Source organism: Mus musculus, chromosome 1 (genome assembly GCF_000001635.26).
Source record: "Mus musculus strain C57BL/6J chromosome 1, GRCm38.p6 C57BL/6J".
Classification (NCBI taxonomy): domain Eukaryota; kingdom Metazoa; phylum Chordata; class Mammalia; order Rodentia; family Muridae; genus Mus; species Mus musculus.
Window position 1 is genome coordinate 54,830,769 of NC_000067.6, and position 25,814 is coordinate 54,856,582.

At 44.2% G+C, this 25,814-nt stretch overlaps 1 protein-coding gene across 11 annotated transcripts in view; it reads right to left on the bottom strand.

The window, feature by feature from the left end:
* Ankrd44 (ankyrin repeat domain 44) overlaps positions 1-25,814 on the bottom strand; it is a 283,644-nt gene that overhangs the window by 185,429 nt on the left and 72,401 nt on the right. Inside the window, exon 1 of one of the 11 annotated variants that reach the window (XM_030254991.1) lies at positions 3,700-4,637. The exons of 9 other annotated variants lie outside the window; for them this stretch is intronic. The gene's annotated coding sequence lies outside the window, so the exon portion shown is untranslated. Of the gene's footprint in view, positions 1-3,699; positions 4,638-25,814 lie in introns of those variants that run through there. One more of the 11 variants, XM_030254995.1, reaches the window with a different exon arrangement.

The window sequence follows — 25,814 nt, forward strand, 5'->3', positions numbered from 1 at the left end:
GCATAGAGACACGTGTTAAATCACTTATAGATACCTCCCACTCCCTGTAAACACGCCTGTTCTCCACAGCCCATGCCAGACAGACCTGTCTTCTCCATTATGCTGTCTAGCTGTCCCCACTGTCTTCACACCTGTGAACCCAAGTGTAACCGGCTCCAGAGCAGAACTTCACAAACAGACACTTTGCTTGCATAAAGACTGTGCCGGGGCCTAGCAAACACAGAAGTGGATGCTCACAGTCAGCTAATGGATGGATCACAGGGCTCCCAATGGAGGAGCTAGAGAAAGAACCCAAGGAGCTAAAGGGATCTGCAACCCTATAGGTGGAACAACATTATGAACTAACCAGTACCCTGGAGCTCTTGACTCTAGCTGCATATGTATCAAAAGATGGCCTAGTCGGCCATCACTGGAAAGAGAGGCCCATTGGACACGCAAACTTTGTATGCCCCAGTACAGGGGAACGCCAGGGCCAAAAAGGGGGAGTGGGTGGGTAGGGGAGTGGGGGTGGGTGGGTATGGGGGACTTTTGGTATAGCATTGGAAATGTAAATGAGCTAAATACCTAGTAAAAGGAGAAAAAAAAAAAAAAGACTGCATGTTTGCAGTGACTCTCCGGGAAGTCGTGCTCTTTTATAGACTTAGGGGCCTCTCTCTTCCTTTCTCTCCTTCACTCTCTCTCCCACGGAGAACACAGTCAGAAAATACTCAGGGAATTCTGTTCTTTGGGAATTCAACCTCGGGTAAACATTTACCTGCACGATTATTCTAATTACAATCTTTTCTCCATCAGTACTGGAGGGTTACCTCTGCCACCTATTCATCATTATAGCATTCCCAGTTTTTGCCTTAGTGGTGCTAAGCCTTAAAAGAGAAGCTTCCCCGGCACAAGGCTGTGCCTTGGGGTGCACAGTTCAATGGGTCTCCGCTACCCACAGTTTGCTCTACATAGCTTTCAGTCAGGGGCTGTCAACTTCAGTTCAAAAATATTAAATGGAAGATTCCAAAAATAAACATTTTTCTTCTTTTACATTATGCATCATTCTAAAAAGCATCACAAAATGTTGTGCCACCTTGCTCTATCCTGCCTAGGATGAGAACACACTACCTGCCCGCGAGTCTCGGTGCTACCTCAGCAATCAGATCATCTGTCGCTATGTTCAAGTGTCCCTTATTTATCAATGTCCCCAAAACGTAGCAGTAGTGGTGGTGGTCATTTTATTACAGCATAATTGCTGTATTTGATTACTGATCATTACTGTTAATCTATAAATCAAGTGTGGTCATAAAGAAGTACAAACACACATGATTAAAAGAAAGCGTCGTACACACTGGGTGTGGTACAATCCGTGGTTTCAGGCCCTCACTGGGGTGCTAGGGATACATACCCTGCAGGTAAGGAGACACTATTGTATTCTTTTAAAAACTCCAAATACCTTAGTCCAAATATAGGCAATGTAAGGCTGTGCAGTGCAGGATTTGGTGAACTCACTCTCAAGAGTCAAAATTGTGAAAAAACCATAACGGGAGAAAGAGAGTATTTTCAGTGATGCAGCAGTTACTTCAACTTATATTACTAGGATTTGCTTTGCACCTCAGCAGCTACACCCTGGCAATGCTTGCACAGGCCGTGAATACTAGCACCATCCCCTGAGTGACCCAGAAGGCAGCTGCCATTCCCAGTCTGGCTTCCCAGTGGCATAAGGGGTCGGGGCAGGGTATTTGGATGGGGACTTGTTCCCACTTCCATCCACTCCCATCTTTCCTGGAAGGGAGGACAGACACATTTAGAGGTGACTGGCAGACAGGCTGATGACACATGGCCTGTATGGAGAGCAGAGAGGAGCAGAGGGCTCCTTGTATTTGATAGCCATTGTGAGTTCTGTAGCAAACATACACAAAAAAATAAAGACTCAGCAGAAAGCCACTTCTCCTTCTCACAGCCCTTTCATCCTAGTACAGAAGAATTGTTCTTTTTAATTCTCAGCTTTGGGAAACAAACCAGGGAGGGACAGAGGGAGGGAGGGAGGGAGGGAGGGAGGGAGGGAGGGAGGGAGGGAGGGAGGGAGGGAGGGAGGGAGGAAATTTCATTTTCAAAAGTAAGACCTGTGAGACATTATTCCCAAATATGAAGTAGGGCTATAATTCCACTAGGGGGCGCAAGATAGTAATTTGTTATCCTATCAATGTACAGGTGGTATATAAAGGGAAGGAAGGGAATTAAATGGTCCACTTCAGCTTTAAGAAAGTTCTTAGAGAGAAGCAGACACACATACACACACACACACAAACACACACACACACAACCATGAACACACCAAAAAAAAAAAAAAAGGTAAAGTAAATGAAAGAAAAAGATCAAACAGTATTGTTTAAACCCCACTTTTCTACTGAGCCATGAGGGCCCATTGTTTCCGGAACTAGGAAGAGACCATATGGATAAATCCTAGGTTTGAGAGTGTCATTTTCATCATTTGAAAACACAATTAGAGAACAAAGGGATAACTCAATTGGTAAAGTCGATGCCACACAGGCACGAGGACCCGAGTTCAGATCTCCAGCACTCATGAAAAACAGGCACAGTGCTGGAGGCGGGGCACAGAGACGGGGAGATCCACCAAGCCACTGGCCAGCCCACCTAGCTCAATGGAGGAGGTCCATGCCCAGTGAGAAACCCTTCCTCAAAAAATAAGGTGGAGGCCAGTGTGATAGCACAGCTCTGTGAGTTCAAGGTCAACCTGGTCTGCATAGTGAGTTCTCAGACAGCCAGGGCTTCATAACAAAATGAAAATAATGAGGTGGAGAGTGATAAGGAAATCACTGGACATCGACCTCTGTCCTCCACAGGCACTTGCCTCCACACATACAAACATGAGCACATACATGCACCACACATCAACATAGAAACAACAACAACAACAAAAAAAAAACACAATTCAATCCTTCTCTCAATTCTGCCATCCAATTAAGAACAAAGTCCGGGGCTGGAGAAGGTGCTTCATTCTGGGTTCAGTCAGAGCAGCTGGCAGGGGGGGGGAAACAAACTGATAAGCTTGAGTCTAGGGGCGTATCTCCTTGGTAGATTATTAACCTAGCATGCATGAGGGTCTAATCAATATAACGACAACAAAATTCATGTGCTCTATGGAAACCACTAATTAGACTTCTGCTGAGCCCACGTGGCCTTCCTGTGGTTAGCTGCAAGCTTTTTTCAATCTAAGCAGCCTTTGGATGAGAAGCAGGGGAGAGGGGCTCCCTGAGACCAAGACCAAGCCAGGGGTAATAAATCCAAACACATCTAGAAGTTGCCCTAGCATTGTGCTCCACATCCCTGGTGTGCTGCCTGCCTTTCTCTGATGAGATCCTGTGGCTAAAGACCTCAAATGTAAAAAAGCGAGCATCTTGTATTCCGATCAGGAAAGGATGCTGGGATCAATCAATAGCCACTAGCATTGGTATTCCTAAACATCTGCCTATGCTTGAGCATTCTGGGCACAGGGCATCACCGAGGAAGGATGGGGGCATGGTATTGGTACCTAATCGCTGACACACCAATACTCTGGCCACATAAAACCACCAGCTTATGTGAGTAACCTGGAACACTTCACTAAGAAACGGGCAGAGCTTGCATTTTTGCAAAGGGATAATAAAATTTGCTCAAGTCACTTGGTTTAATGAACAGAACGTGCAGTGTTCTCACCAGCAGGCCCAGATATGGGATGTCCAGATATGGGATGTCCAGATATGGGATGTCCAGATATGGGATGTCCAGATATGGGATGTCCAGATATGGGATGTCCAGATATGGGATGTCCAGATATGGGATGTCCAGATATGGGATGTCCAGATATGGGATGTCCAGATATGGGATGTCCAGATATGGGATGTCCAGATATGTGATGTCCAGATATGGGATGCCCAGATATGTGATGTCCAGATATGGGATGTCCAGATATGGGATGTCCAGATATGGGATGTCCAGATATGGGATGTCCAGATATGGGCTCTGTTGAGTGCTTCCCGACTGTAGATCATCTTACCTGGGGAGCTCCCCCCATCATAAGATGATGATGATCATGAAAATCAAAGCTGTCTCCCTAAGTACTGTAAGACCCAGACGGAATACACTCAGTCCTTATGAGCATAATTCGTAATTATGGAGTGAGGCAGTCAGCGTTTGAAAACGGCTCTCAGCTGGGTGTGGTGGCTCACACTGGGAACCCGGTACTTGGGTTATGCAGGGAGGTGGGAGGAGAAGATCATGAGTTTCAGATCAGTGTGGAAAGCAGCAAGTACCCATCTCTTAATTAATAATTAATTAATTAGGAAAGGCTGGACTCAGTAAAAGGATAACTTCATCATCAGAACCCACATTTGTAAAAGAAAGAAAGAAAAAAAAAGCAAGTCCTGATGAGTCACCATTGTCACCCCAGTGCTTAGGCCAGAGCTTAGCCTGCCTCATCTACTCAGAGAGCTCCAAGACCCTGTTTCTGGAAAAAAAAAAAAAAAAAAAAGAGGGGGAGAGACAGTGCTTGAGGAATGGTACCAACATCATCCTTTAGTCTATGCCCTCGTACACACATAAACACATACACACATACACACACATAGGCACATACACCCACATGTGCACACACATACACACTTATACACACATGCACATACACATATACATATGCGCAAACATACACACATATGCACACACACAGACACACATATAAATGTGAACCCACACACATGAACCACACAGGAAGGAAGGAAAGAAGGGAGGGAGGGAATGTGGAGAGAAAGAGTTTCTATGGCACATGTTACAAAGTCAGTGTTTATAATATTTCCAGGTATTTACCAGAAAGAAAAAGAAAATACATAAAATCCCAAGTTATAGTAAGAAGTCCTCTACTTAAGTAGAATGAAAAATGAAGCATGTTTAATCAGAAACTGGGTAAATTATCACCTAACCTCTTCAAAATGGAAACAACACAGAGGCAGCGGCTCGGCAGTGGGTTCTGAGGACCAAGTCCCAAGCTGGGGGACAGTCACATGCTTTGCTGCTCCTCTGCTCTCCTGATGCTCCTCCACTCTGCTCTGCTCTCTAAGGACACTCATCTTCCCCAGAGGACAGACAGCCCAAGATAACATGAAGTCCAGATACGTCAACTCTCCTACTAGCTACTGAAGAACATGAAAGGAGAAGCTGGGCAAAAAGAAATGTTGAAACCACAGATCAGTTAAACTGAACCCTGAGGCAAGACTGATTTTCCTGACCGATGATTGCTCTTTTACCACAGTAGGGAGACTGCTGCTGTAAAGCCAGTTGACTGGGAGTCTCCCAAGCAGAGTCTCCTCATCTCTAAGATGAGCTAATAGTAGCCATTTTACAAGACACACTCGACAACTGCATACAAGGCCAGAGGCCTAGTGTTCCCGCCATGAAGTCAAGGGTCCTTTCTGATTTGGAGGTAAAAAGCTCAAATGTTTTTACAGTGAGTTTCCTTGTGACCATCCTACAAACTGGATGAATAGATTTCCTCTAAGACTGTAGAGTAAGAGCTAGTGAGATGGCTGAGTGGGTAAAAAGGCTTGCCAGGCAAGCCAGAAGACCTGAATTTGAGTTTAATCCCTGGAATCCGTGACTGAAGGACTCCCAAAGCTGTTCTCTGATTTCCATGCACATATATACATACACACACACAATGATAAGAATTTTATTGTACACATTTATATGTAATGTTATATATTATGTTATTAATATACTCTACATTTCATATAATATATAATGTTATTATGATATACTATTATTATTATTATTAAGTAAAATAATACAACTGTAGGACAACCATCAGATTAGGGCCCTAATCCATGCAACAGCAGCTCTGAGGCAGAAGGGCTGCCCCTGCTAGGAGAGAGCAGAAATCCAACAGCCTGAATTCATCTCAGCTGCACTGGAAAAACCTCAAGAATATCACACAGCTCTTCTGTATGAACTCTAACTCAAAAAGCCACATAATAGAAACTTACTAACAAAATACACCACCTCTCTTTGACCAAGCTGTGTCATAGTGCACAGATGATTATGAGCAAAGAATATTACATACATGCATGAAAATGGTGGGCCCATTCTTTTATAGATTTAACATATGCTGACTTTGAAATGTGCTGTGTATTTATTTATCCCTGCTTGATAGAACTGGGAACTGATCTTACTGCTGAAGGTTAGCAAACAAACGTGTAGTTAGGCCGCCTTTGGTGATCTCTTGGTTACAGAGGAAATGACCTCCCTGTTTGGACCTCTGAAGAGTCAAACAGTTTATCTGCGAGTGAGAACTGAATCGAAAGATTTATGATCTCCTAATGCTGCCCAGTCAGAGGCTTCTCTCACAGGCCACGCAAATGAGGCATGAATGACGTAATAGCTATGATAGCCTAAGACCAATCCAGCCTCAGTTTCTACATACTCCCATCTTGTTTTACTTTTATTTTTGCTTGGGGGTGTTAATTTGTTTTTTGAGACAAGACCTTGCTACATATAACTCAGGCTGGTCTAGAACTTACTATGTAACCCAGGTTGGCCTACTGCTCTCAATAGAACTCTTACATACTATGATTATGGGTGTGAGCCACTGTGCCCAAATACTAAATACCTAGTAGCCTACAAAGCATTACCAAATGGAGGATACAGTCTCTATGATGCATGGATAGTCACACTACACAGTAGTACAGATTTTATTTCTTTTTTGTGGGGGTAGTGTGAGACAAGGTTTATTTGTGTAGCCTTGGCTATCCTAGAACTAGTTCTGTAGACCAGGCTAGCCTCAAACTCACAGAGATCTGCCTGCCCCTGCCCCTGCCCCTGCCTCCCGAATGCTGGGATTAAAGGCATGTATCCACTACCACCAAACCTGATATGACTACTCTTTAAAAGCTAACACTGAAACACAATGTCAGAAAACAAAATAGAGGAAGGGAGACTTTTGAGGATATGTGTCACCAAAAAGCTGGAGAGCAGGCTGTAAGGTGAGGTCTGTGACGGGTGGGCTAAGAATAGAGCTCTCAAAGGAATTGGGTGGAAGAGTAAGTGGCTGGCCGGGAGAAGCACTGAGCCAGCAAAAGGAGTTCTAACCTAATCTTCGGACAAACAGGAACTCAGGTCTTGAGCAAGAGAAAGGCATGGAGCTTTCGCAAGCGTGTGCTCTGGCCACAACTTGTGTGCTGGAGGAGGAGACCCTGGAGCTGGAGACCCAGTGGGAAGACGATTGTCACAATTTAAGCTACCGCAGGAAGGCGTTTTCTGGTCTGCCTTGTGACAGGTTCGCCAAGAATGACCTACAGGGATGCGGTGGAAACTACGGACACTCTTTTCAACTCTTTAATGCCTGCTCTGTTCCTGGATGCAAGTTTGGCTCAGTATCTTGGCTACTTTCCTTCTCTCTTTATAGATAGCCCAGAGTTCCTGCCCCAAGACGTGAATGTTTCCAGGTGAAATCGAGGTTACTTCCTTTAGCTCTGGAACACTCCCATCCCATCCCACCCCACACACAGAACCTCTGCATGTGTAAGCTCTGTTTTGTCAGGCTTGACACTTGAGCACTGAATCGAAATCATAACATTTCAAAAATAGGCCATATCCATAAAGAGAAACGGAAAACAAAACACGGCAGACACGCTTTGCCAGGCTCCATATTTCCATCAGGATCTGCTGCCAACAACACAGATCTTTTTTTTTTAAAACTCTGTCTAGTTTCAAATGGCTGGAGATCTAATCTAAACCCTAGCTAAGTTAATTAAATAGTGTTGGGGAGAGAACTTTTAAAGAGAACCGGGACAAGGGAGATGGCTCCACAGATAAAGGCCCTTGCCAAGAAGCCTGATGCTCTGAGTTCCGCCCCTGGAGCCCACTTGACGGAAGGGGAGAACTGCCCTGAGTTAGCCATCCTCTGACCTTCGTGTATACACCACGGCGCACTTGTGCATATGGGTGCATACACACAAATAAATGTAATGTTTAACAACCTATTTGAGTAAGAACACAGTGGAACCAAGAGAACACTGTGGACAGAATATGTAAATCAGAATATTCTTAGTGAAACAAACAGAACATATAAATCATTCTTTAAGTTCCTGTTTTACCAATTTGTCTAGAGGCTTTATTTCCTAGCTGTTTTGCTTACATTCTTTCTACAACTGTACCTTACAGCATATCAAATCACATTTCAAATATGGTGGGTTTCTTTTTTTTTTTTTTTTGGTTTTTCGAGACAGGGTTTCTCTGTATATCCCTGGCTGTCCTGGAACTCACTTTGTAGACCAGGCTGGCCTCGAACTCAGAAATCCAGCTGCCTCTGCCTCTGCCTCACAAGTGCTGGGAGTAAAGGCATGCGCCACCACCGCCCAGCTCAAATATGGTGGTTTAATGATGTTAATCAATACAAGCCATTTTGGAGATCTTTGTGGTGGGGAAAACCTTAACGATGGCTTTTTTTCAACACTCAGCAAAATGTCTTTGTTCAGAGACATAAAGCAGTTTTCAATTGTAGGGTATAAAATGTGACTTTTGTTAATAGCTAATACACCTCTCCCTTATCATAAGGGATAATATGTTTTAAATTCCTCCTTTATAAAAAATGTATGCCAAAAAATGACCTATTATCATGGCATGCTTTTCTCATGGTGGCCACTTAAGCAGTTATAATTGCAGCAGCCTCAGAAGTCAGAAGATGAATAAGGCAATTTAAGTTGCATTAAATACAAGATCACCATGTAGATACAAAAGCCATTCCTTAGGACCTAATGAATCTTGCTGACTGGGGAAGGAGTGGACTACCATTGAACAACATAGACTCACTTAGTCAAACTAAGTCACTCATGATTCTGGAAAACTCCAAACTGAGCTTGTCTGAAATCTATTATAGTCTGAGTTCTTCGAAAGTAGCAGCAAGCCAATGTTTACACAAGCATCCCTTTCCACAGCTTACATGAGCTCCTCCTGAGCCCTGTCCTCCTTGTCTGTGGATTCCTCTTTGATCTCCATTAGCATTTTGTAGAAGGAAGATATGACAGTTCAGCTCTCACTATGTCTCTACAAATGGAGGACTAGGGACTGTGCAAACTGCTGTCAGTTGCCTTGGTGTGCTGACACTCAAATCAAGCCTGAATCACCTCTGCCTGCAATGACTAGAAGATGCCCTGCTACCCACAACGCCAGGAACATCACTAAGAGCCTGAATCTAAGACTACAGTCTTCTGGGAAGCATCTTTGGCTTCTCCAAACAAAATCATAGCAAGGGCCTTCATTGACAGATGTCTAAGGGAAATGATAAGACAGCAGGAAGAGAGAGGAGCCTGTGGGGCTGGAAAGCAGTTGGTATGGGAAATGGGAACTCTTACAGAAGCAGATAGGCCTATCTGACTTCCTTTCAAAGACAGTGGCCCCGTTCATATTTACTTTATTTCTCTAACTACAATCCACCCAGGTACTGATAAGGGATGTTTTCAAAACATGACTCAAGTGCATTCTGACAACCACACTCAGTCCTGGTCCACAGTGATTTACTAAGCATATGAAACTTGCCATCCTTCCCTTGAGAGCTCTAACACGTAACAGGAAGCACACAGCATATGTAACATGAATGAGAGAGAAACTGTGTCTGGCCCTCTGGAAGATGCAGCCTTTGAATTAAGGACTGGAGGTTGGTGAGGGTTTAAAAAGATGGGGTGTCAGTGGAAAGAGAGCAAGCACCTTCACGCTTTGAAGGGTGTGAGTAGAAGGAACAGTTTTCTCCATGGTGAACATGGGTGAATGGATGGAGGGAAAGAAGTCAGTGGGGTAAGATCACAGAAGCTGAGGATAAAGCTGCCTATTACATTTGGACTCTCTTCTGTAGAATTGGCAAGCTGTAATCTGTTTTTGCAGGGGGAGGGTGACTTGAGAGTTGAGTTTGGGGGGCTGGAGAGGCACCTCAGTGAGAACTGCAGATCTTATAGAGGACCCACATTTGATTCTCAGCTCCTTCATCACACAGTTCACAGTTGTCTATACCTCCAGCTCCAAGGGAACCAACACCCTTCTCTGGCATCCATGGACACTGTATGAACATTGTGCACATACATGTAAGCAGGTGCATGCACATAAAAACAAAGTGTTTCATGAAAAAGAAAAGAAGAAAAAAAAGAAAAAGAAAAAGAAGAACTGTAGAGCCAGGCATGGTGTAGCACATACCTATAATCTCAGCACTTGGAAAGTAAAGGCAAAGGATTGGGAGTTCAAAGTTATCCTCAGCTAATAGATAAGTTAAAGTCCAGCCTGAGCTACACGAGACCCTGTCTTAGATATAGCTGTCTCCTGAGAGGCTCTGCCAGTGCCTGAAAAATACAGAAGTGGATGCTCACAGCCATCCATTGGATGGAGCACAGGGTCCCCAATGAAGGAGCTAGAGAAAGAACCCAAGGAGCTGAAGGGGTTTGCAGCCCCCTAGGAGGAACAACAATATGAACTAACCAGTACCCCCAGAGCACCAACCAAAGAAAACACACGGTGGGACTCATGGCCCTAGCTACACATGTAGCAGAGGATGGCCTAGTCAGTCATCAATGGGAGGAGGGGCCCTTGGTCCTGTGAACGTTCTATGCCCCAGTATAGGAGACTGTCAGGGCCAGGAAGCAAGAGTGGGTGTGTTGGGGAGCAGGGGGAGGAGGGCAAGGGATAGGGAGTTTTCAGAGGGGAAACTAGGAAAGGGAATAACATTTGAAATGTAAATAAAGAAAATACCTAATAAAAATTAATAGAATGCTTATTAATTTAAAAAAAAGAGTTGTTTTTTTTTCCAAATAATAAGCCTCGTAGTAGATTGTGTAAAAGCTAAGAGAAATGTGACACAAGGGAGAAGATGACAGTACCAGTTTAGGAGAGAGCTCTCAGGGATGGGTATTCCTCAACTATGCAAGGAAACAGGGTCTCTGTGACCAGTCTGCAATCTAAAGGGTACATGTGCTCTCCACACCTTTAGATTGGTCTGAGCAGCCCACTCCATTGGAGCTGCCTAAAGACTCTCACTGACTGGGCAGAGTGCAGGGCTCTCTGCAGCAGCCAGCCCAGGCACCAGCAGGAGGTTGCTGGAGGAGTGTAGTAGAGCTGTGATCCTCTTTGCTGGGGAAAGCCAGTTGCTAGCTGTGCGATGCTCCCTTGACAGAGACCGGAAGTTGCAGGGCCTCTGAAGGTAGCACATCCCACATCTGCAGGACCTGTTACTCATCCGCAGCACGACCACAAGATCACAGCCTGGTGCTTCCGGTTTGAGTACTGCTTGCTCAGTCCAGGTCTCACTAACAGAGGAGGATCTCCTTGTGCTATGAGCTAAATGAAGAACAGCAGCAAATGTGTAGTACCTTTCTCTATATTTAGTTCCCAACTCAAAACTTAGAAGATACCTTTTTTTTTTCAATCATGCAGTTTCAAAACCAGAAAAAAATGACAAGGGGGCATCAAACCCTTATGCATTGTCTCTTTGTCTTGTGTTTGCTAGGTTATATCTTAAGTAATTTTTTACTACAACAATACAAAGTCAGGTAAAGAAAACCTTGATAACCATTCCTATCACCCATAATAATAGACTAATATATACTCTTTGACACATTTCCTGGATGCTGCTGTTGAACACAAAAATACCAATACATAAGATATTGAGTTATCACTAAAGTGGGCTCTTACTACATCCCTCTCTTAAAACCTGTAAGAACAACAACATACTGTGGTTATCTCCCAGTTAAGCTACAGGATTACCTAATTTCTTTACAGGGATATAGTGTTCTAGAAATACAGACATATTGTAACATAGCCTGGCCATGTGTTGCACAAAGAAGAGCTACAGAGCTGAAAGCATTTTATGAATGCCTATGGTATGCTATTTTTATAAAATACACAAAAGAAATGTATATTGTAGTCCATTCCTCGGAGAATGCCCAATAGAGTTGGGCAAATAAGGATGCCCCATGTAGACAACACAAATGTGCAAGATGGTACTCCAGAGTTCCCCAGACCCGAGGCAAGAGCTGCCAGGTTTCCCTCTGCACCAAGATAGACTGCAGAGAGCTCAGAGGGCTCTCCTCTGTTCAACCATCCCAGAAGTCTTGTTTAACTGACCAGGACAGCACAGGAGTCAGCCTAGGGAGGAGGCATCACTTGAACAAGACCTAGATAGGGGCTAGGGCACACAAAAGAGGGGGAAGGTGTTTGACAAATGAACGACAGCACCAGGCTGCTGTTCAACATGTGTTCATGTGGCGTGACGACCAGGGGTCCCTGGGTTTCTGAGCACTTTCCTCTCCCATGCCCCTCATCTCTACACAGCTCCTTAAAGATGTAAAGGAATCCAGGCTTAGGCACCCACAGCATTACCCTGAGAGTGATTTAATGTGGGATTTCAGGCAGCGTAAGCTTGGGACTGTCCCCTGGGTCCTTTTGTCCCATCATTCCTGTGTTTACTGCTGAGCAGCATGCATGTAAACACATGTGCTCACTCACACATATGGCTGTGAGCAATCATTCACACTGTCCCCCTCCATCTGGAAAACAGCATGAATAACGTGGAGAAAGAAAGTAGCGCTGAAGCTTAAGCAGTTAAGATTTAACAAAATCATCAAGTCTGCTTGCTTGCTTGCTTGCTTGCTTGCTTGCTTGCTTGCTTGCTTGCTTGCTTGCTTGCTTGCTTTTGAGATAGTCCCATGTAGGCAGCCCAGGTGGCCTCAAACTTAAGTAGCTGAAGCTGGCCTTGAACTCCTACTCCTTCTGCAGCCACCTCCCCAGTGCTGGGATTACACCATGTGTCAGCACACCTAGCTAAATCCTTTTCTAGCAAAAACTCTGAAAATGTTGATGTTGACAGTCACCCCAGTGTTGAGCTTCCTCTCAATGCTACAATTATGTTTAGAACATGTCTAAATTCATTTAGCTACATGTTTAATGGTGTACTTTAAACTCCAACATATTTTTAGCAAATATAATTTGAGAGCCCAGTACATAAGCTGCCTGCACATTATGCCAACACTGACAGAGGTGCCTCAGTGAGGAAGTTCCACAGACGGAGCAAGCATTCTCGTAAAGTGCTGTGAAATATATAGGCTGAGAGACCTACAGAGACCTCTAGGATTCTCATTTTCACCTGACTGGTTTAAAGTTGTCTCTGAGCATTTTTTTAAACATTAGGAAAACAAAATTTACTTCCAGGATGCTAAGCTGGAAGTTTCCAAACAGCAAGTTTGAAAACATACTCTTGACAGTCAAACTGCAGAAAATCGGGACTTCTAGTAAGGGCAATGAGTTGAGTTTAGGTTGAGTCCAGTTGCTTTTGCTTCTATTTGGTAATAAAACTAGAAATAAAAACCACCACTACCCTTGACATCTGCTACATGGGGCCAACCACAAAGATGAAGACCCAATACACAGTATCAGGGTGGTGAGATCTTAGGCCCCCATGGTCAATGGGCTGGAACCAAGGTCACTCCTTTTCTGGTGACATCACACCCTACCCTTCACCAACATCACATTACCCCTAATATAGGCAATTTATTCTGGCATTTATATATATAATGTATACTAGTTAGTATAGGTGGTTCCTTTGAGATCATGGCCCCATTGTTCTGACTCAGGAGGATCTGGCTGCCTTCCTAGCATCAGGGACAGAACTACACTTGGCCAAGGCAGTAAAGCCAAGGATGAGATAGAAATGGCCTGCCCAGACATGTGGGGGCTTGTTCCCACTTGGAGCTATCTCTGAATATATTTGGCACTACATGACAACATTCTGGCTTTTGAATCATAACCAAACAAGAATGTGGTAACAAGGCCAGGAGGGAAACAGAAAGAAATTATCTGAGCGTCTAGAGACCTGGTTTGGGATAACCTCATTCACTGGGATGTTAGGTCACTAAGGGAAAGTCACAAGGCTTCATGCCTCACTAGAAAACATGGGTTCAAAATTACTAACTCCCTACTAGTGAGAAGCAGGGAATATCTGACTTTATGAGGAAAAATATCCTCTGAGGAGGTCTTGGTAAGAGAAGCTCACACTGACAGTCCAGCAGAATCACTGGCCTACCACACACAGCCCAGAGAGCCGGAGAACCCTTGTGCTTGCAGCTGGTCACAGCAGAGTGGTGGGCCAATTGTGCACAGTTCTAAAACACCTCTTTTTCTTTCTTTTTTTGTTCCAAGACCTAAATAACTACAGAAGAGTTCAAGCTAACAGTTAGGTTAAATTACCTACCACCCAGTAAGCCCCATGACATGAAATCTTTTACATCAGCACTTTGAAAACCCCAAGTGATATGTCTGTGCATATGGGATGTGGAGTCTAATTCTTTGGTGAATACCTCAGAAAAGTTACTCCTTTAACTCTGATTACCACTTCAAAGAGAGGATCAGACAATTTTTACTTCAGATTGTTTGTAATGCTATTGGTAATAGCAGAAAGATCAAAGCTGACAGAGTTATTAAATAACCAAAAACGTGCAAACCCACAACAGACAGAATGACCAAACAGCACATGAAAAGGCCCATCAATTATTGGGTGTTAGAGAAGGTAAGTCCAAGCCATCATGAGATACCATAAATATTAATGGCTAAAATAAAAGGAAGAAACAGCAGACAGACAAAATACAAATATAGGTGAGTATGTGAGAAAACAAGTGTATTGATAATTATGCCTATAAACAATGTAGCTGCTGTAGATAATAGCTAGATGGTCCCTCAACCAGTTAAACACAGAATTATCAATGAGACCAGAAATCTCACTCCTAAATACATAACCCAAAGAATTGAAAACCAGAATTCAAACTGGGTGTACTTTCACAGTAACAATATATACTGTAGCTAAAAAGCAGAAACAGGTAAGAGGTAGGAGCCCATCAATTAACATCAGTGGATGAATAAACAAAATGTAGTGTGGACAAGTGACAGAATATTTCTCAGCCATAAGAGAAAATATAGTACATAATGTTGGAGAACATGAGTGAACTTTGAATATTTTATACTAAATAAAAGAAGCCAGACACAAAAGGCTACTTTGTTGCCAGATTTCATTTATGTGAAATGCTCAAACCTAGGGGCTAGGAATAAGAGGAAAGGGAAAGCAGCTGTTTAACGATACAGAGTTTCTTTCTAAGGCAATGAAATGCTTTGGAAGCAGATAGTGATAACAACCAAATGAGCTGGATGACACTGTGCACTGCATCTAAAACTGTCAAAATGGTGTGCAAGGTGTGTTTTGCCATACTATAAAAACAGAACAATGCCTAACAGTGTGAGTGCAGCTTCCTATTGCAGAAGGATGCACAGGGAGCAGGGCTGGAAGACCTCTACTGACACACTGAGCAGAGCTGTGGCTCTCCCTCTTCTGTAACTTCTTGCAGTTCCTATAACATCACTTGGAAGTCTATGTGCATATTAATACGTATATGCACCTGTGCGTATGAATGCATGAGCACACACGTGGACTCCATGGGTCAAAGTCAGATGTCTTCCTCAGTCACCCTCTTCTGTATTATTTGAGGCAAGGTCTCACTGAACCAAGAAGACACTAATTGAGCTAGCCTGGTTCCAGGGACCACCTCTCTCCTCCCGTCCCACTGCCCTGTTCTGAGGTTAGAGTTGGATGCTACGCTGCTACCCAAAGGCTTTTATGTAGATGTGGGATCAAACTTCCCCCTGTAAGGCTGGCACTCAACCCAGTGAGTCATCCCCCCAGGTCATAATACTATTTTTGTTATAAAATATTTTTTTAATATAAACTGAAACAACAATTTTAGAAGATATGACTTCTTGATAGTCTGGAGCACAGCCAAGCAAGATAAAGAGAATAAATAATGAGGAAATCTAAACCCACATGTCAAGAGAAGTCAGCAGCAGCACACCCTGCTAGCCCTAGAGGCGGAGGCCACAGTAGCTGGAGGAAGCCCATCCTGCCCAAAGCTGGGGTTGTGGCCCTAAAGCTGCAGACTGCAGACTCGTCAGTAAAATGCCCCAATTTTTACAAAGTTGGAAATTTATTCAATATGTTTCAAACACTACAAGCCAAACAAAACACATCTTTAGACCAGATGTAGCCCACAGACGCCAGTTGGTAAATTCTAGTTCATAGAAAAAGAGTGTTTACCCTGGTGGGGGAAGGGGGTACTTTGAAAGACTATAGTTACAGCTATCAGAAAGGGGAAAAATGGCCAAGTGAGAGGCTGGAAGAGGAGGGGTTCCCCTCCAGGAGGTCAGACTGGACACAGTATAGGAGTGTGTTTTCTAACAACAGAGCAAGTGTTCATCAGCAAAGAGGGAGATGGAGGATATAGTGACTCCTGTCCTTGTGGTGATCCAACAAAGTCTAATAAGCAGGATTCCTGCTTTGGGTTGGAAGGTGGGTTAGACCTAAGGCTCTCGACTAGACTCCCAGACCTGAGATGACTTCAGACAGTGCCTCAGCTACCTGCTAGCACTCAAACTATGTCCAGGAGACCTTGGGTTTTCCCACCCCACCATGGCAGCTAAAGGAGGCAGAAAAGGACTGAAGGAGGAATGGGTCCCTGGAGCTCATCATGGGCTGAGCTTTACAGGTGTCTACAGTACCTCAGTGAAGTCCTCACAGCTCACAGGACATGTGACACAGTGACGTCATCTACAAGTGTGTGGCTGAGGACCACATGATCAGGTTTTTCCAACAACTTCTGAAGCATAGCTACAGTTTAACTAAGTTTGGATTATGTGTCAGGTTACAGTAACAACTAGATTTGGCTGCATGCACAAGCCAACTTTGCCTGGTAGCAAGATTGCATGATCAGAAGTCTCTAACCTGGTTCCTGAGGGGGAAACTAAGACTGTGGAGTTTAAGGGTATCCCAAGGTCCCTGCCATGAAGATCTTTTACGAAGGTCTTTTTGGCCCATATGTCATGGGTGTTCCATTGAACCATGGTCTTCTTCCTACCCATTCAAACAACAAAACGCCAATGTCTCAATGTGACAGTGTGCTAGGTGTATTACCAGGACAGTCCCCAGCCTCTGCAATCTTAAGGAAAGGACACAGAAGCAAACAATGGCATCTCCAGGTGAGGGTGGGGGTATCAAAAAGAGGGACTCCAACCCAACTGTGTCAGAGGGGAAGGGTTCTAGATATGCTCTTGTTAAACTGAGGCCCTAGCTGACAGGAGATATAGGACTCCAGGCTAAGGGGGGAACAGTGCTCAGAGAGACCTTAACACACATAGGAAAACGCAATCAGGCCAGGGTAGCGCTGGAGCACAGGATGTCATGAGTTACAGGGCAAAGCTGAGGTACCTCATGTGTACTATGCTGTCTTTGCCACTCTTGGCAAATAAACCGGAAGTGCGAATGCAAGGTTTAGCCCAAAGGAATGATATACTCAGACTTCCATGGTAGAACAGACCGGGCACGGTATGAAAACAGACTGGCAAAACTGGACTTCAGGCAAGGAGACCACATGGGGACTGCTGTGGTAGTAAGTCAGCCAGAATCCACTCAAAAGCAGTAGCAGGAAAGATGCTAATTGGCAGCAATGGCACATGCGCCCTCTCTGAGTAATATGGTAGAATTGTAGTCCTTTTTATGCCTGAGTAATATGGTAGAACTGTGGTCCTTCTTATGAATGCTCAGGCTAGACATGCAGGAGAGCCAAAAGCAAGCACCATGGAACCTGCTCTATTAGTCCTCCGCTAAGCAGTAGATGTCCAGAAAAGTGATTTCAGAAGTATTAAATAACATAGAAAAAGTTCACCGGTTGAATGTGTTTATTAGTAATGAAGAGACGATCTGGCTCCTCCATCAACTACTCTCAAAGAATCATTAAGCATCAGGACCACATAATATGGTCGTCAGTACTCCTCAGAATTGTGTTCCTAGTATCCATCATCTAGGATTATATGCTCTCGTCCTGCTTCACTGAAGGAAATTAAAAAGAATCTGCCTACATCCTAATCCATCATTCCTCGAGTAAAAATACCTATTTTTAAGTAGAGGTGGAAATTAAACTAATAAATTAGAAAATTACCAAAAATTTATTAAATGTGGCCTTGTGCTCACTCAAATGAAAATTTCTTTTGTCGTACTAGGGACAGTAACTAGGAGTTATTGAAACAAGTGTACCCAGAAGCTGGTCTAGAACAGGCAACCAGGAAACTGGGGCTCTGAGGTAGGCAGGGGTGTCTGAAAACTGCCTCCGTCTCCACAGATCCCACCCGGTGTGCATTCTGATTCCTGGTGTGTCTGGGTGTCCTTACCAGTTCTTCTTGTCCATAATGCAGTGAGGCGTTCCTGCCATTCCTTCACCCCATCCTAGTGCAACAGCCACCCTCTGTTTAGCAGCTGTGCTTGCTACGACATGCCGAGCTGCTTCTCCCTTAGAAGGGACTACTATTTTTGTGACCCCTCAGATGACTCTTCCGCCCTTTTATCATTCCAGAATCAAAGAAGAAAGTGCATTAAATGAAACAGCCTCCAATCGTGTCCATTTCTCTCCTGGAACACAGCCCAAATCATGGCCATGGGTCCAAAGTCACTGAGAAGACCCTCTAGTGGTGAGCCATCTTTCCTGGATACACTCATTGCTTTGGTCAAGGTATAATATATGTTCCAGACCCTCAAAGACATACAAGATTTGTTAATTACTTTAGATACCTTCTAACGAACTTCACAGAAAAGTCTCATAAACAAAGTGGAAGCTCAGTCAGGCCACAGGTGACCTCCAGGTGAATGCTTGGTGTTAGGTTACAGCCACATGCTCCAAGCACCAAGGAGAGACCTAAGGGAAGGCTGGGAAGAGTGAGCAATTCATCTTCCACCATCCCCTTTCTCCACCGCCTATGAGAGTTGAGGTAAGTAAGTTTTAATCTCCAAATATGGGACTCGGTTCTCAGTGGAGAGGTAATTGGGTAAGGCTAAATCAAGTACCTGACTTCACTAACTGTTCTCTCATCCAAAGCTGTCAAGTAGGTTCTAACAGAACCCTGGGAGTATAACAACCCCATGTAAGTGACCCGTTTTGTCTGAGCTATTTGCCTGCCTCTCTTTGGACATGGTGTGAATCATCCAATCAGCTATGTGAAAAACAGGCATTTAGAATAAAGGCAAAATAGACTTAACAGCCAATAAATACTTAGAGGCAGCTCTCTGGGCTGCTCACTAAGTTGTGAGCACGATTCATTTTCTTGCTGTGGCTTACATGCTCATGGCTTCTCAGACGTGAAAAAGAAAGACGATCTGGGCAGTTTTTCAATGGGCCACGTTTTTATGGTCCTCAAGATCCTAACTCTGATTATACAAAAAACTCTTCATTTCTTATGCAAATATATGACCCCAGGATAGGATAAATCTGAAACTCACAGACAACCAAAGTAAACACAGTCTAGTAGGTGTCATAGTTCAGGTAAACAATTCTCCAAAGCTGGCTTGAAAATACCTCCTGGACTCCCCGGCCGCCCTCGAGTGGGAGTGCACAGGAGCAGAACCATAGACAGTGGCAGAAGAGAGCATAACACACACGCAACCAAGTCAGGTCAGAAACTGCAGCTGAGTGAGAGGCTGAAGGGCAAGCACGGTCCTGCCCACATGGAGGGAACAAGCGAGCGGTAAATATCCAGGGTAGTGTGCTGAGTGAGAGCAGTGTTGCAGAGAGAATGGGCCTGTGAGTCGACCCCACCCCCTCCATCTGGGGGATTTACAGATGTCCATTCACCATTGTGACCTCTAATGTGCCCTGAGTTCTAAGAGACATAAAGGGTTGTGTGACCCCCCCACACCCTTTCTCGGAGACCATTCCTTGCATCCCACCCCTCCCATGTGGCTAAGGTCAACCATTCTCTGGGCACCTTCTCCTGACTTCAAGGCCAGTTATTCTGTGGTTCTTACAGACACTGGGTCCTCTCTTCTCATATTTTCTTCACCTGAGATATGGTTTATAATGATGACAGACCCCAAACCAAGAGAGCAGAGAACATACACGTAACCCAGTCACTTTCTCTTCCATACAGGTCTGTGAACAGCACTCCAGTGATGAGAAATTAGTAATCCAAAGTAAGCCGTCCTCTGAGACTGATTTTCATAAGACAATCCTCAATGAAACCACCTTTATCATACAGTCCTGATTTAAACCCCAAATAAGAAGGAGACAGAGTTTGTACAAAAACTCATTTCCCACAGATTTAATGATTGCCTAGTCAGTCAGTCTATTGCTGCCAAGACAGAATTTACCAAAATTCTATGTTTCCCTCCCTGGTGTCTACCACTGCAGCCCTAACTTCCAGCACAGAGCATGTCCTCAGTAACTCGATACTCATAATTCATTCCAACGCAGTCATGCTCATTCAAAATAACACGCTGGATCACTCTGCCTCTTCTACTCTAGTTTGTAACACATGATCAATCAATAAGATCATCTCACAGAAAAGCATCCACATAGGTAAATATTCTACATTCCAGGGATGGCAGTGTTTTGTATCATACACGATTTGGCTCCAAAGAATTCAGTTATACCTATAAGAGAAGAAGATGAACACACATATCTCCAAGCAGCAGCCAATGCCCACGAGCGCCAGCGTGAAAGAAAAATGGATACTCAACTCCACAGAACCATCAGTCTCAATCTCAGTACAGTAGGACCACACTACATAGAGCTTAAAGGATTTCTGATGTCCAAAGGCAAAGGCCATACAAGTTGGCCCCTCAATGCAAACTGTCTCTATTGATCTGATGCTCAAAGAAATGGCAATCTGTTTTAACTCTATAGGCAAAACTGGCTGTGTTGGCCTCAAGAAGACAGAGTGGGTAGGCTGCCAAGTTGAACCCTCGCAGGACTTTTAAGGTAGCTTTGAATCTACAAGCTTTACACATCTTGTAAGGGACAGAAACACTGCCCCTCACTCAGTAAGCGGCAAGTCGTCTTCACAGCCTGATGCATCACCTAAAATGAGGTTCCAAAGTGTAAGGGAGAGCTTTAGGGGAGGGCGTTATTCATCTGCTCACACGAGTGGCCTGTAAAAGCAGTGTGGGATGTAGATCGCATTACTTTTGGCACGGGCTCCGGTTTCAGCACAGGCTCGGGCTCCAGCATACCATCTTTCAATCAGTTTCCTGGTTTTCCTAAGAGGAACCAAGCTATCCACAAGGTGATTATTCCAGACAGCCCACTCAGAATGGTTTGGACTTTTTTTTTCTAATTGGTTTCAACACGCTATTTCAAGATCTTTATTAAATATATTAAGCACATTTAACCTTAGCTAAAATAAATCCACCTAATTAGATGATAAAAAGAATAGCTCATTAGCAGAGAATGGGTAAATATTTTCTCTACTCCAGCTAAGCACTGCTTACAGTACTCTGTGTCATGTTATCATAATACCACTGTTAGCCTTTTGTGCTAAGCATAAAAATGTCACTGAACAAGTAACATAACTGGACCTGTCTCTTCGAGATCGACTCTGTCTCTCTGGCCACTGTAAGCCAAGTGTGTGTTTTCATCACCAAGGCAACTCTAACGCCTTTAATGGCCTGGCTTACTAGACATTTTGAGTGAACAACCTTAGAGTTCTTTTTCTTTTATCTTTTAGAATAGTATATACCTCAACTACGTCGACTCCAAGAGTTGTATGTATTTATAGCATTAAGAATACAGAATATTTTATGCTAGGTTTCTTTGATGCTTTGGAAAATTTAGGATCACATTAAGCAATAGAGTCATTTCAGAGACAGGAGTCAAAGCCCAGGCAGAGAGGTGCTGGCTGTGCCCTCCAATGAGCTATGCTTAGCTCCACACTCTAACTAACTAATATATAAATGAGAGACAAAATCTATTAAGTAAATATATAAATTATTATAAAGAGCATTTAAGAGGAAAAGTATCAACTCAACAACCAACATTTATCTCTTAGTCATTGGATTACAAGTGAATTCTTTTCTGTTTTTGTCTTTTCTTCGTCTGTATATTCCACCCTTTACAGTTTACCTGTCTACCTCTGATACAGTTGGGAGATAGAAAGAAACATAAAAAGGAAATGCACAATCAGCCATTGGAGTTAAACTCCTCCTTAGCTAGGCCTTCCGAAGCCAAGTGAGAAGTCCCCAGCAGCTATGGCAGAAGCAAGGCCTCCTGCAGGTCACAGACTCCCCTTCTGCTGGGTCAAAGTGGAATTCTGGGCTAGAAGCACTCACAGCTGTGCTGGGACAGCACATGTGTGCTTTGTAGCTACTGCCCCAGTGTGGTTCCCTAAGCTGGGCTGACACATCAAACCTAAGGGCAGAAAACACCATTTTTATTTCACTCTGTGAAGAACATTAAAAAAATAAACAGCCAAATTTTCACCACAAGTTTTTGTTTGCTTGCTTGGTTGGTTGGTTGGTTGGTTGGTTGGTTGGTTGGTTGGTTGGTTTGATGTTTGCTTTTATGTTGGACCAAGTGAAGACTATTTTGAGTGTTCACATGCTAATGTTCAGCAGCTGAAGGTTTTGCAAGCATGAAGCCCTTACACACAGGTGTCAGACAGCCACGGTACCTCAACTGAACACTGGAAATGAAAGCACAAGAAGGAATGAGCTCCGTGTGTGCCGCGCATCCACTCCTGAAGCCACAGATTAGAGGAAAAAAAACGTCTTGAGTAACTGAGGATGGTCTTGAATGGCTTCAATTAGCAGAGAGAAAGGTTTCTGGCTGAACGCCACATGTTGCCAATGAGAAAGCAATGTGCTCCAGGTTGGCCCGGTATCTGAAAGAAATATCTGGTACTTCAAAAGATATACATCTAAGCACTGTCACTAAGTAGTCATTTAATTAAAACTAATGTCTCAGCATAAATTCTGGAGGCCCAGGGGGGATAGTTTTAGAAATCAACCTGCAATTAAGGCTTTGGGGCTAATTATGTGGCAGCAGAGGCCCAGGGAGGAGGCGGGGATTTATGAGGCTGCTGCCTCCTTGCTGTCTTCCAATTCGTATTCAGTGTCAGAGCTCTGACTAACCCCTGCATCTGTGGCTCTCACCAGGCAACAGCACTGAGGCAGAAAGAACCCAAAGGTTACAATCAAACAGATCCAGGTTCCAGGATGGACTCTGCACCCTGTTGGTGCCTGACTTGCTTAAACTGGGAGACGGAAACACCACCCGCTCTGTGAGCCATTGCAGTCAAGAGAGCCCTGGGTGAGAGCACAGGCTCTAATGTCCATGTGTGAGGTGCCACGTGTCCACTACAGCTTCCAAAACGTACTGCCTCATTTGAAAATGCTCCTGAGAGCTGGAGCTGTAGTCAAGAGAGGAGACAAGTTGCCTCTCACCTTAAAAGTCTCTAAGGAGAAAAGTACTGCTCACCCCACATCTCGCTCTCCCTGGAAATCTAAAAGCTGTGTCTGGATCTCTATGTGAACCAACCATGCACCATCCTGCTGTCACCACGGGAAAAAAATCAGTGAGGCTTTCATCCCGGTGCCTCTCTCCATCTCAGGTGTGTTCCCTCCTAAACAGGTGTGATTCAGACACGCCTGCTCTTCACTGCCTTTGGCTGAGGTAGGCACAGACCCAGAGTCTTTTTTTATAGGCACTGACTTAATGTTAGGGGAGCATGGGTTGCTGTGTAGAGAAAGCTACATGTCACCATCTCCCTCTTCTCAGATCTGGAAGTAACTCTGCACTAATACTATCACTGTTTCCACTACAATGTTTCCCAAAGAAACTCCTTTCCATTCTCACAAGCATCAGTTTCTAGAAAGACTCATTGCCTTGAAATGACATGAAATGCAAGGGAGCCCTCAGCTGGCTTTGTAAGCAAGCACCCAGATACAAAACCAACCACCCAACATCACTCCTCCAGCCACAGAGGAAGTGGGCAGACACCTACTTACCACCCCAAATAAGGATTGAGCATCTTATAAGCAAACAGTCCCAGCAGAATTATCAGTATTTCATATCATGGAAATATAAGAGGTTCCTATGAGCACAAGAGGAGCTTTGGGCCATTTTCTCATCACTGTCCGTGCAAGTGACCTGGCTCTGCTGGAAAATATTATCATTACATTCTACTTCTTTTCTTGATCTAATAAGCTCCACATTATTACACATTCCAAAAAGATCACAATTAACTTCCATTTACTGGCTGGCTCCTGAGCTTTGACCAGTTAAATCCCTAAGGAGACAAAGAAAGATCCAGGGTATCCAATATAACACAAATACCAACAGGGTGTCCTGTAAATTAGAGCCAACTCTGAAGCTCAAAAGCTATCCAGCCCCTGGGATTTGCACTAAGGTAAAAAAAAGATCCTACCCATTTGTAAAGCGTTGGTGTCATCACGAGGCACCAAACCTGCACTGTCTGAATAAGAGATAGACTAGCTACTACGACGTCACAGACTCTCCTGCAAGGACAGCAAACCCAGCCCCCCGGATCTGAAAGGTACTTGAAATCACCAGGTAAAACGGTTAAAAAATTAAGCAACATGAAAATGGCAGGGTACCTGGTCCAAAAGAAGCTGCTTTCCAATTTTGTGGAAAGCCATAATGGCTCAGAATCTCTCCTCCCCAAGGTACACCCTTCACCCTTCTGACCTGGGAGATAGAAAACTATGCTGGGTTGTTAGCAACCACGAGATCCAGTTTTCTCATCTGCTAAATGGGAGATTGGGAGGCACATTTTGTTATTGTTGTTGTTCATCTTTCCAGATCCCAAAGGCCACAGTTCAGCTCAGAAGACACAACTCCCACAAAGTTTCCAGAAAACCATTTGAGCAATTGGTCCCACGGGAAATCACTTTTAGCAACAAAGCCCTCCACTCCTGGTTGAAAATATTCATCCCTTCTGCTTCCTATTGCTGATGAAATAAGATGGGCAGGGACCTGAGGACTTAAGTCGTAGACAAGAGGCTGTCCAGTCAAAACATTAGAATGAAAGAGAGAGAGCTAACATATGAATAGGATGAACCACCACATCAACAGAAGGAGTCTTGTTAAAAACAGCAAAGAGCAGAATACTCTGCTAACCAGCCCTGACATTCACCCAGGAACACTGTTTACAGGACAATCTTTCAATCTTTCAGTCATGTTTCTCAGAGTAGTAGAAGCAATTGCCATGACCCACAGGCCCCTCTGACATGTCTAGAACTGCGGGAACTTGCTTCTGGTCCCGGGCACCATTTCCAGCTCTTCCATACAGCGGCCTCTGTGTATAAATAGTTCCACATCTTTAGATTCGAGCAAAATGTTCTATCTGAGGTGAACACACAGATTTTTTTTTCTTACTTTTAGTCCCTCAGTGACTTAGTATAGAAACAATATACATGGCATTACTTATGCTGAGTATTTTTTATACACAGCCTAGAGAGGCTTGGGAGCATACAGAAGGGTGTGGTTAGGCCATACACACATGTGGTACCACTGATACAAGGGACTTGTGTCTGGGTTTCCCTGCCAACACACCTAGGCTAGCTTTGCCTTCTCTTTGAGGCTGGTTCTATGGCTGCTCCCACACCAACGCCACAGTTGAAGGGCCAATTTTCCAGCCCCACGGGCATCTCACAGTCCACTTCCCACTTCCCACAGGTCTCTGTCATGGACTGAAGGAAGACTCCATTTCTGTAAGTCAAGAATTGAACTCTAGAAAGCAAACGACAGAGATAAGTAGGAATAGGGCAGAGGTGGAGAGGACTGAAGCCTCCGTAGGCTTCCCAGTGTGGGGGGAGGGGATGGGAGTTGAAACTGCATTATCATAACATGTTAAGGTCCAAGGAGATAGCTCAGTTGATAAAATGCCTACTGTGTGAGCCTAAGAGCCTGAGTTTGATTCCCCAGCAT